This window comes from Loxodonta africana, unplaced genomic scaffold, assembly GCF_030014295.1.
Source record: "Loxodonta africana isolate mLoxAfr1 unplaced genomic scaffold, mLoxAfr1.hap2 scaffold_34, whole genome shotgun sequence".
Lineage (NCBI taxonomy): Eukaryota > Metazoa > Chordata > Mammalia > Proboscidea > Elephantidae > Loxodonta > Loxodonta africana.
In genome coordinates this window covers 172,969-185,807 of record NW_026975055.1, presented here as the reverse complement: position 1 = coordinate 185,807, position 12,839 = coordinate 172,969, and positions in this window count along the sequence as shown.

The window sequence follows — 12,839 nt, the reverse complement described above, 5'->3', positions numbered from 1 at the left end:
CCCCGTTTAGTGTTATTTCACGAGGGCTAATGTGTTGGGGTGTTGGGTCCATTACACTGGTAAAGCATTCTGTATGCTTGACTTTGTATCCTGGTATTTATCTACAGTATTATTACACTGCTATTTTTTATACCATTTCAACCCTTCCTAAGCATAACACTATTCATCAAATAATATTAAACATTTGGTTGTTCTGAGTTAGTATAACTAAATGCTCAGCTTTTGGCTATCTAGTCAATTTTCAAATTTGTATAGTTATATCAAGTGATGAGATAAAAATTCTAGTTAATTGCCTATTTATGTTCACTGATTTATAAGTTACCTGAAGGCAGATAATTATTTTTGTGCTCTCTGTTTCTTGTACAATGTCTGGGATAAAGAATTCACCTCAAAAACTTTGTAAATTACTTGTATTCTTGAATTCTCAACCTATTGGAGTTAGAATTTTTACTGAGGAATTTTGATGAACTTTTTGTGTATTAAATACATGTACCACTTTTCTTTGATATTTGCTATAAATGTTTACTGTACCATGTTTTTCATATTATAATTACGGGCTTTTTTATATACAAATGTTATATTTAAGAACTCTTTTGCTTTTTGATTTCTTCATTTACATATACTTGGAGAATTCCATTCACTCTCATTGACTTTATACACTTTAACCTTTTTTTTCTGTCCTGTAAATAACTTTTGAAATAATTCTGCTTTCAACCATCTAGAATTTATCTTCGTTTGTGGTGAAGAAACCTAAACCTGTTTTCTCCAAATGAGTAAAATATTCTGACATCATAGTTTATTAATTATTTTCAGTACTAACTTAATCTTTTTTCTGTTAATATGTCATTTCATACATCTAAAATTGTCAATCTTTTCTTCTACTTTTTTTTTCTTTTGGCTTATTTCTCTGGCACTAACACACACTATTTCAGTAATCACATATTTTCAACATTATTTATAGCTGGTCAAAAAAAGAAAGAAAGAAAGAAAGAAACCAAATCCGTTACCATCAAGTCTGTTCTGATTCATAGTCACCCTATAGCTGCCCTGTAGGGTTTCCAAGGAGCAGCTGGTGGATTCGAAGTGCCGACTTTTTAGTTAGCAGCAAAGCTCTTTAACCACTAAGCCACATGATTCTATTAGAGAACTCTCTTTGGAAAACAAAGAATTTTGTTTTTCTTTCGGGAGGTGAATGTTACATCATTCATATCACTCAACAACAGCAATGGAAATCTTGCCAGAGGCTCCATTTTGTTCTGAAAATTATACCTGTATGATAGACTTCCCCTGAGCCACATTCTTTGCCGTATATCTGTATGTAGTATTTTTTTTTTATTAAAGTGTTTTGTTATGCTGTTCAGTCTTTTAGTGAATGACCCTCTGACATCACCCATGGACTAAAGGGCACTCATGATTTGATCTTCTTGTGTCTCTGTGAAAGCCCAATGACCTTCCAGTAGTAGTCTTTCAAATAACGTGCATCTTGTCACTGTATCAGGGAATTTTTGAATCCCACCTCTTAGTGTTCACCACTGGGTGGCAGTATTCGGCTTCTGCCAGTGTCACCGTCTGCATATGTTTATATAATAGACATTTCCAGAGTTGTCTGAGCACTAGGATTACGGCTTTCTAATGAAAAGCCAAACAAAGAAAAAAGACCAAAGAAGAATTGATACATCTGAATTGTGGTGTTAGCAAAGGATATTTAACATACTATGGACTGCCTGAAGATTGTAATGAATTAACATACTTTGAGTATGATCATGTCTAAGTTTTTATCTCACAGAACTGTGATAGTATGCTAAGTCAATCCTTAAAGAAAAATGTAAATATTATTCACTTCTTTCCACAAATAACATTTTGCTAATTCTAAAAGCTCATTTGGAAGCAGAACAATATGGAAATTGCATCAAATTTTGAAAAAGCAATGAACTGTTGCTGATAATATGACAGATTCTAATGTTGTAAAAATCAAAATCAAGTGATACTGCTCAGAAAACACACTCATAAATGTAAGCTAACCTAAATTCGAGGTGTTTCAGATAGGATGCTTCTAGTTACAAATGACAGAAAACTCAACTGAAGCCTTTTTCAAATATAAAGATATTTATTAATTGGCCATCATATCCATAAACTTCAAGGTTATGACAAGGTTCAGGGTGAGTTGATAAAGTATATCAATTTTGTGTAAAGGAGCCGTGCATGCAAGTAAAATTTCAGCTTATGCAAAGTTAAGTAACAGTTTGAAGTCTTAGTCAAGTTGAGTCTTGGTACAAATGAAAACAAAGTGATTAAGTTAAGAGACATCCTCCTGGATCAGGAGTTAAATCTTCATGTTGTGACTATTCATGAAAGCAATTGTTGACTGTGTTTGAGAAATAGATCTTTAAGGTTCCAGCTGACCTAGATTCAGGCTTAGATCAACAACATTTGCTCTAATCCAGAAGTGCGGAACTGTGATTATCTGCCTTTTCAAGAAATGGACAGTAAATTTCAATAAGTTACCTAGCCCCAAGGTTCTCTGCCTCTGAGCCACAGGGGTTTTTGGTATTAGACCCTCTAATAGTCAGAGTAAGGCCTTCCTCTGCTAGGAATATGGTTAGGCAAGAGAATCTGGGGCTTGTTCTTCCTTCATTTTGGAATAAATATTATTTACTCTATCTAAAGACTTACTAATATAAAACTCATAACTTATTATTCACTTTATATTAAAATTTTCACATCACAGACTTTTCTAATCACTTGGTCATCTGCTACTTTTTCTTGGCAAGACCCAAGTCTTTTTCCTCTAGGGATGTCTCGGGGAGAAAAGTGTCCAGGAGCGGTAATTTCATTTGACTTTGTTCCAAATATTCTAACAAACTAATTTACAAGGAACTTGCATTGTCTTTCACTTAAAACAGTGATGAGGTAAAAAGCCACACACTACCTCTGCACATATAAATGGAATAATTATTTCCTGACAGAATGACCCAAGAGATTACTTAAAACTCAAATTCCTGTCCAGGCTGGAGACACTCTCTTTAACTGGCATCTAATCCTGTAGATGTTCTCTTGTTATATTTTCCATTGATACGTACCTCCCATTGCTTTTAGGAATTTATGGAAGGCCACGATTTGGAGAGATATAGGGGCATTCTTCTAATGAGGAAAGAAATGGTCTTTGGATATGGTTTTTGAATGACTGAATTGCTGAAAAGTTCTGCTTCTATTTGTGAGAAGCTCTGTCATTGGCATTTCCGGGAAGTTAAATCGCAGTGTTTGCCTTGTTTGGTACAGATTTAATGACTAGAGATATGAGTGTTACTCTAAAACCTCAGTTAAAACAAAGTAATTTTTGCTTACTTCATCAAAATTGATTAAAAAGAGAAAATTTCAATAAACTAAACTGAGTGATTTTTTCCCTTTTTTTCATTTGTGTCACTAAATAACAGTCTTGGCCAGGTTAATTTCCATTAATTTGCCCAGTATCTACAGTCAGGTACTCACAGCATCTTCATTGTTCTTCCCGCACATTTTCCCAACAGGTGAGAACGTTCGACTGTTTATTATTATTTTTAAATATCTTCATGTTCCAGTCATCCACATACACACTTCTACAGCTACCTGAAAAAAAAAATGATATGATGGGCAGCTTGTGTGAAAGTATGAAAAGTGTAACCACTTGGAACTATTTCTAGATCCACTGATCACCCACAAGTTGCCATGTGTTCTGTGATTGCAGATAAATGCATGAGGTATCTACAGTTACTCTCAAGGAAAGAAGCCCTGATTTTCAGGACCAAGGACAAGAACCAAGAGGTGAGTTTTTGAGACATCTGACAGAGGACACTTATTAAAAATTTACATGATATATTGAAATAGAGCTAATTCCTTAAATATATTTCATTTATATTAATTTTGAGTTTGTAAAATTAAGCAAGAAAAACACAGAAATAAACCAGAACATACACAGTCCATTTTGCTTTAGTATTTTATCCTGATAGATGTTTACTATCCTTTTACCAGGTAGCAAAAGAAGTACGTTATGCATTACGAGTAAGTCAATAGGTTTGTCATCTTGGTTCATAGGATATGTGATATGTTAATAATGATTTATAATTAATTTAGATATATTTGAACTAAATAAAAAATCCAAACCCACTGCTGTCGAGTCAAGTGGATTCCAACTCATAGGGAAGAACTGCCCCATTGGGTTTCCAGGGAGCAGCTGGTGGATTCAAACTGCTGACCTTTTGGTTAGCAGCCATGTTCTTCACCACCAAGGCTCCGTATTTAAACTAGAAAATTTTAAACTGTGTATTATATCAAGTGTGTCAAGGTGTAAAGAGAAAATGCCTGTTATGCCTGGAAATGTGATATGTGCTTTTAAGTGTGAATATTTTAAAATTATGATAACTTTATACTGTGTGTCCTTTTTGTGTGTATACAAAATTATGACAATAACCATATATATATATATATATCTTTTTTATATATACAAAAAGAAAGCAACGATCATGAAGTACCTTGCCTACTGTCACTTGGAGAGACTTATAAAACTGTAATTGTAATGTACTATAGAGGTTATTTTTGTTACTATGGTATTTTAATTTCTCTTTGTAAAATGCCATGTTCTTATAAAAATAAGTTAAAGGATTTTTTTTCTATAAAGGTGTAAACTTAGTGGTTTAAGTTGAAAGCTTAGTAATTCTTTTAGTTTGTATAATATCAAAAATTTGAGGAATGAAACTATAGTGGATACTTTACATACTGATTGTTTTACATGGAAATAATTTAACTGGCCAATAGAATATTTATTTCAGTGCAATCCAGCATTGATTATTACTAAGATTAAGGACACTAGACCTTGCAGAAAATAAGTAGTTAAAAAACAATTAGATATAAACTATCTTTACCATTATGTTCTCCAACAGCTGTGCCTTTATTAGTCTACAGCTTCAAAAAATGATTGAACTCCTGAGTCACTTGGACATACAGAGTGCTCATTTCATCTGGTTTCTAAAAGAAAGCTCAGAATTCTTCTGCACATGTTCTTTCCCCTCAACCAAATCAATACAAATGAAATCAGCTTGTCTACATTTGAGGTTTAGTAATTCAGTGATTTTCTGTAACAATGAATAATCCTAAAGATTGTGTTTGAATCTACATATGTACTATTCTCTCTTGATTTTGTCTTCAACTATAAGTGCTAGGAACTCTGAGGATTCAATGTTCTTTTTTTTTCCCTTTGGATTTTCTTTTCTTTTTCTTCTTTTCCTTCCTTTCCTTTGTCTTTCCTCTCTCCTTCTCTCTTCTCCTCCCATCACCTCTCTTGTCCTCTTGACTTTTTTTTTCTTTTTGTCTCTTCTCCCGTTTCCCCTTCTTTTACTTTCATTTCCCTTTCTTTTTTATTCTTTATTTTCTAGGATGGGCTCTGTGTTTATACCTGATGGCTTCCCAAGAAGAGTAAGTTCAGCAAGCCTCAGATGTTGGCCTTTCAGCTCTCCTTCACTAGAAGAAATCATTCTGAGGATTTCTTAAGAAAGCTATCCCCACTTAACACATTAATATCCCTATTACTTGTGTATATTAATTTCTTAAATATAATTTATCTGCTTCCTGATTTGGTTCTTCTTTTCTTTCATTTTCTACTCTTTAGGCCTCCATCTGATGCATGGGTACAAGTTTTTCCTTTTTTCTGCTTAACTTCCACCAATATACACACCGTGACAGGTCGATATTACCAAACATATACGATAAAATAGATAACTCTTATAATGTACAATTTATCCTATGTCCAAAATTGTGTGCTTGTAAAATTCTTTTTATAAGTAATATTCTTATTACTAATGTGACGAAGATCCAGATGATTTGTTCTGATCGAATGTCCGTAGAGAAACATTCAAGAACAATAATAAAAAGCTATTATTTATTGATCCTTTATCAGCATCCAGGGAGTGTTCTAGGCACTTTACATGTAAACAAACACACACAAAAACTTAAGAGATAGGTACGATTGGTTCTCCCATTCACTAATTACGAAACTGAGGCACAAAGAGGTTTATGAAGTTGCTCAGGGTCACCGGGATATTAATTGGTGAAGGGGAAATTCCTACACAGACAGTGTTGCTCTGTAGTGCACATTAGTCATCCCTGTGCTGTGCTCTCTCCTCAAGGAAGCCCTGGGCTGTACAAAGGTGCACACTGAGTGAGAAACCTTACCCAATATTTGGTCACAGTAATGATCCAATTCCAACACTGGCTAGCATTTTTAAAGTAACGTCGACGAGCTTGGAGATTGTTGTTTAATTCCAAGTATACAAATAGAAGTACCCAGCAGAATAAAATAAGATGGGCTTTCACTGATAGTATCATTTATCATAGAATGTTGGTCTAGGAAGGATTCTAAGATCATCTTGTTTAAACCTTTTATTTTCCAATGAGTAAATTGAGACAGACTTGTGACTAAATTTAGAAAATGACTAAAGCTCATACTTTCTTACACTGTTTGGGTTTTTCCTTTGAGTATGTTCCTTTTTGGAATCTTGTCAGTGAAGTTCTTAAATTTGACCACACTCATTGCCTAAGAAGCATTATATACAAAACCCCATTCCACTGTCTTCTACCTTTCTTTACAGTGTCTATTTTCTCCCCCATCACTGCCCAGCTTACCCCCAATTGGTATGAAAATAGTGGCTGCTAAGGTACTAGTTGGTAATTGTTATGTGTCAGTTAACTTCAGTTCAAAAATATTTGCTTAAAATATGGATCATATTGTAAGGGGACTCACCACAAATGCTACCAACTTAAAGTGCTGACTGTATGTCAGTAGAGTGTAGAAGTGTGTTAAGCGTTGTGGGATAAGCAAAGAGGAAATAGAAAAGATTATGGATGCTTAAGAAAAGAGCAATCTATACCCAAATAATTGCTACAGGGAATAGTGTGCTAAATAATTTTATAGTGATCTGATACATTTCAAAGTCCAGGCTCTTCAGATTTAGTGAGAGATTCATAAAGACTGAACAACCTTTGAGGCAGGAAGGCCCACACTTCTCATAGTGGAATGTCATAATATGTATGACATATTCCTGAAGAGGGGTTATTTTTGGTGCTATTATTTGGTTTTATATAGATTACACTGTAAAGGTACTCATCATAAATATTATCAACTCTAAGTACTGATTCTACTTCAATTTATTAATTTAGAGTTTATCTTCACCACCAGAGAATAAGTTTCTTTAAAGCAGAAACCCTTTCCCTCTTTGTCATTGCTAACGTCTGTACCAAGCACGGTCATGTTTTAAAAAAGAATATTCAATGAATGAAAGTCTGTTAGGCCTCTGACTGATCTTCTCTACAGAAGGTCCACTAAGATTTAGAGATAGAACTTGTTATTCATAGGCCCAATGCAGTCTTCTGAAAAGTAGAATTTTTAAGGGAAGACATATTAGGATCTTTGGAAGAGAACCTCAGTAGACATTCTTAAAAGTTTATTATGTATAAGCCACTGTAGAAGATTAACACTGAAGTGCTCCATGACCTAATGGACATATTCATAGTGATGTTCATGATTTCATTACAGGCTTGTTCTCTTGAGCTCGCATCTCTGAAACAGGTCTTGCAGAAGAATAAATGGGACACAGTAACAGTGTAACAGAATTTGTCCTCCTGGGACTCACTCAGGACCCTGAGGGCCAAAAAGTGTTATTTGTCATGTTTTTGCTCGTCTACATTGTCACGATGGTGGGCAACCTGCTCATTGTCATGACTGTTATTGTCAACCCATCCCTTGGCCCTCCCATGTACTTCTTCCTTGCCTATCTGTCCTTCATGGATGCTGTTTATTCCACTGCCATTTCCCCCAAAATGATTCTAGACTTACTCTGTGATAAAAAGACTATTTCCTTCTCGGCTTGCATGGGCCAGCTCTTTATAGAACACTTATTTGGTGGTGCCGAGGTCTTTTTTCTGGTGGCAATGGCCTATGATCGCTATGTGGCCATCTGTAAGCCACTACATTACTTGACCACCATGAATCGACAGGTGTGCATTCTGTTACTGGTGGTGGCCTGGGTTCGAGGTTTTTTGCACTCTTTGGTTCAACTTCTCTTTGTGTGCAGCCTCCCCTTCTGTGCCCCAACATCATAGATCACTTCTGCTGTGATATGTACCCATTATTGGAAACTCGCTTGCACTGACACCTATTTTATAGGTCTCACTGTTGTTGCCAATAGTGGAGCCATCTGTATGATAATTTTTGTCCTTCTACTAATCTCCTATGGGGTCATCCTAAGCTCCCTGAAGACTCACAGTCAGGGAGGCACAAAGCCCTGTCTACCTGCAGCTCCCACATCACAGTGGTTGTCCTCTCTTGTGTGCCATGTATTTTCATGTACGTTAGACCTCTTTCCAAATTTCCCATTGACAAATCCATGACTGTGGTTTATACAGTTATTACTCTCATCTTGAATCCTCTGATATACACCCTGAGAAATTCTGAGATGAAAAATGCTATGAAAAAAAAAATCTGGGGTAGAAAGTTAACCACAGGTAGAGTAAGAATGAGCATCCACACTGAAAATAACATTGCTAATTCTAAAGCAAGAAATAGGCAACGAATGATCACAATGAATGATTAAGTCAATTCAATGGATTCTCTAGGAATACTTCTCTTTATTGACAAAAGGCATCCAAAATGTAGAATAAATTATTCTTTGACATTAGAATTAAACTAGTAGAGACATTCTGGAGGCTGGATAAAAGGCAAACATATTTTTTCTCTTTAAATAAAAATAAAACTAAGCTAACATTGTAATTTCATTTTTCTCAGTATATACTGAAACAGGGCTTCAAAGAAATTCTTTGTTTTTTTCCTTTTAGAAAGAGAAAACACAAGTTTCTTTGGAAAATTTTATATCATTCCAATTAATGAGAAAACAATTTGGCCAATACTTAGAACAAATTTCTGAGGTTAAAAGTGTGCTTTTAAAAAAATTTGCTGTTCATTATTCTCTTCACACAAGAGCTTTTTTTTAACCTCATTATGCATTTTGTGTTTAAGATTACTTCTGTTCCTCTGGGCAATGTCTATGCATTTGCAATTCTGCATATTTTAGTGAGACATGAAATTGTGTTTGGTTTGAGACACCATCAGTGTGTAATTTTGGTAGATAGGATGTGGTTGATGAGGAAAACTCATTCTAGTTTTCTTGACTAGAGGACAGATAGTATTCTTTCAGTTTGAATTTGAAAATAACACCAATCCAAGTTATAAACATATTTTATATTTTCCTCATTAGTCAGTATACGCACTTTTTGTGATTCTTAAATGAGTAGACAGAGCTTCTGATTTTATCTCCATGAAATTGAATATTTGGAAAGAAATGTGTTGTTTTACACAAGCAGCATTTCCCAAAAGTTGTATTAAACTTAAATATTTTTTACGTAGATACTTAGTAATGATTTTTTTGGTAAAAACAAAATTTTGTTTTTTTCAATCTTATGTAAAAAAAAAATAAGTTTTTCCTCCACCTACAGCCCATCCTGGAACATCCCAAATCCAGAAAGCTGAAAGAATTTTCTCAGGGTAATATGGAACATTATCTATGCTTAACAAGAGTTTACTTTTCTAATAAAAAGAAAGATTTTACAACTTCTCTTATTTTTCAATTTTAGTGTGTAATTTTTCAAGTATATCCAGCAACATATGCAATTATTTATAAACTTGTAGCCTCTTACTTAGAATATTATCAAAATCATTGAAACTTACTGGTTCACTTCTCTGATGCCATTTTCCACCTCTTCTCAGAAGTAATCGCAATTCTAAATTTTTAATCATACTTTAATAATAGTTTAACTATGTATGTATCCTTAAAGGAGGAAGAGTAACAAAGAGGATGGGATCTAGTGCACACACAGAGGTTTTAGCCATAGAAACAGAAAATCCATGTACTGTGAATAAGAGGTCCAGCAGAATTATGACATCAGATATTGAAGTAAATGTCAACAGAAATTTCAAAAGTAACCGGATATCATTACTAGGATTATTTTAAGAGATAGCAGGGCTGGTTAATATCGATGATATTTATTATATAGTTGTGTGTGTGTGGTCTTCTTTTTTCCTTGGGATCTCTTCTCTCATCTCTTTCACTCCTACACACACATCACCAGTAAAATTGTAATCTATTTACAACAAAAATTGTATCTTAGAATGTTAAATTCATGCACGTATAATTATTTTTATTTTGGTTTATGGTAGTATTATACACATTTTTATGCTTATTTCTTTGTTGCTCAGCAGTACTTTGTCAGTACCAGTTTTTGAAATTGTGAAATATGTCCGTTGGGGATTTTGGTTATTACTTAAAAAGATTCTGGGGTGGGGGCCAAGATGGCGGACTAGGTAGATGCTACCTCGGATCCCTCTTGCAACCAAGACTCAGAAAAACAGGTGAATCGATCACATACATAACAATCTACGAACCCTGAACAACAAACACAGATTTAGAGGCAGAAAACGAACAAATACGGGGAAGCAGTGACTGTTTTCGGAGCCTAGAGCCAGCGTCCCAGTCAGGTAGCATTGGCACCAGGCTTCCGGGCCCAGGGGAGCTGAACTCAAAAATCTTGTGATGGCGCAAACAAGGGGGGCAGCCCTACTCCCCTGAACTAACCCCGGGAGGGGGCCCAGCCAGTCCGCAGGGGCAGCGAGGTGACGCGGCTGGCGGGACGAGAAGTTCCTGGGAGGCAGCGACTGATTTTGGAGCCGGGAGTGCAGCGTCCCAGCAGGGGAACCTTGACGCTGGGCTTTGGACTGGTAGCGGAGGATCTGACCGTGGCTTCAGTGGGCCAGACCCCCGGGGGCAATCTCCACACAGCCAGCACACGTAGGCGACACGCCCCTTGGCAATCTCAGATGAAATAGTCATTCCAAGCAAGACAAGCAACTTTCGCTATATTCCGAGGTGCTACTCTCCTATCTCTCTGAACCCTCACCCACCCTTCCCAGGCAGCTTCATTAACATTGGAATTTCCTGAGCCAGAGGGAGAACGGCTCCGGATCCGCGGCGGCTTTGCTTCCCCCCCTTTTTTTTTGGTCTTTTCCTAACCCATTCTTCCGGCCTGAGAGAAGGAAACACAAAAAACCCAGGGACAAAAAATCCATCCCTAACTGGACTGAAAACACAAAACCAGCTACAGCCAAGCATATATGATCCAAATCTCAGGCTTTCATCCTTACAGGGAAGAAGGTGGCAGTTATAATGCAAAGGCAGTTCTGATAGGGATCTGACTGCATTTTTTTTTAGCGGATATTCTGGAAAAACAAGTTTACCAGGTCTGATATCTCTGCTTATTCAATAGAGCCCTAACTGACCCACAACAGAGAAATGAGGGCTGAAGCTCCCCCCAGACCACCTAGCCTCTTGCCTTAGGGGTCTAAGGAGGGTGACACCTACCAATCAGTAGAGGTACTTGCACTGGGGGCCTAAGGTACAGCTGCAGTGACCTCCCACCAAGGTGCTATAGGAATAGAGACACACCCACCTCACTGACACGTGGGGGAAGGCTGTCAGCATCCTGCCCCCCCCGGAGGGTGAACCCCAGCTGCTAATAGAATCTGGTGCACACAACTATCACCACTACTTCTTGAGGTGGATAGGTATTAGGGTGCAGCACACACTTGATGACCCAAAATCAGATTCTACTCAAGAATAGTGAACAGACTCAGGCATATATATCGGGCAACAGCCCAAACCAGCTGGTAATAGGTCATAAATAAGTCAAGGGCTACAACAAACAAGACAGCACAATCTAGTAACCCAACCACGTATATTGAAAGAAAACAAAACAAGATAAGACTCAGTGAGCAATTATAGAATAAACCACTTTTTATATCCTAGTGATGGCTCAGAGACAGCAGTCAATATCAAACCACATAAAGAAGCAGACCATGACAGCTTCTACAACCCCCCAAACAAAAGAATCAAAATCTTTTCCAAATGAAGATACAATCCTGGAATTATCAGATACAGAATATAAAAAACTAATTTACAGAATGCTTCAAGACATCACAAACGAAATAAGGCAAACTGCAGAAAAAGCCAAGGAACACACTGATAAAACAGTTGAAGAACTCAAAAAGATTATTCAAGAACATAGTGGAAAAATTAATAAGTAGCAAGAATCCATAGAGAGACAGCATGTAGAGATCCAAAAGATTAACAATAAAATTACAGAATTAGACAACGCAACAGGAAGTCAGAGGAGCAGGCTCGAGCAATTAGAATGCAGACTGGGACATCTGGAGGACCAGGGAATTAACACCAACATAGCTGAAAAAAAAATCAGATAAAAGAATTAAAAAAAAAATGAAGAAACCCTAAGAATCATGTGGGACACTATCAAGAAGGATAACTTGTGTGTGATTGGAGTCCCAGAACAGGGAGGGAGGACAGAAAACACAGAGAAAATAGTAGATCTGCTGACAGAAAACTTGCCTGACATCAAGAAAGACGAAAGGATATCTATCCAAGATGCTCATTGAACCCCATTTAAGATTGATACAAAAAGAAAAACACCAAGACATATTGTCAACAAACTTGCCAAAACCAAAGATAAAGAGAAAATTTTAAAAGCAGCCAGGGAGAAAAGAAAGTTCTCCTTCAAGGGAGAATCAATAAAAATAAGTTCAGACTTCTCAGTAGAAACCATGCAGGCAAGAAGGAAATGGGATGACATATGTAGAGCACTGAAGGAGAAAAACAGCCAGCCAAGGATCATATATCCAGCAAAACTCTCTCTCAAATATGAAGGCGAAATTAAGATATTTACAGATAAACACAAGCTTAGAGAATTTG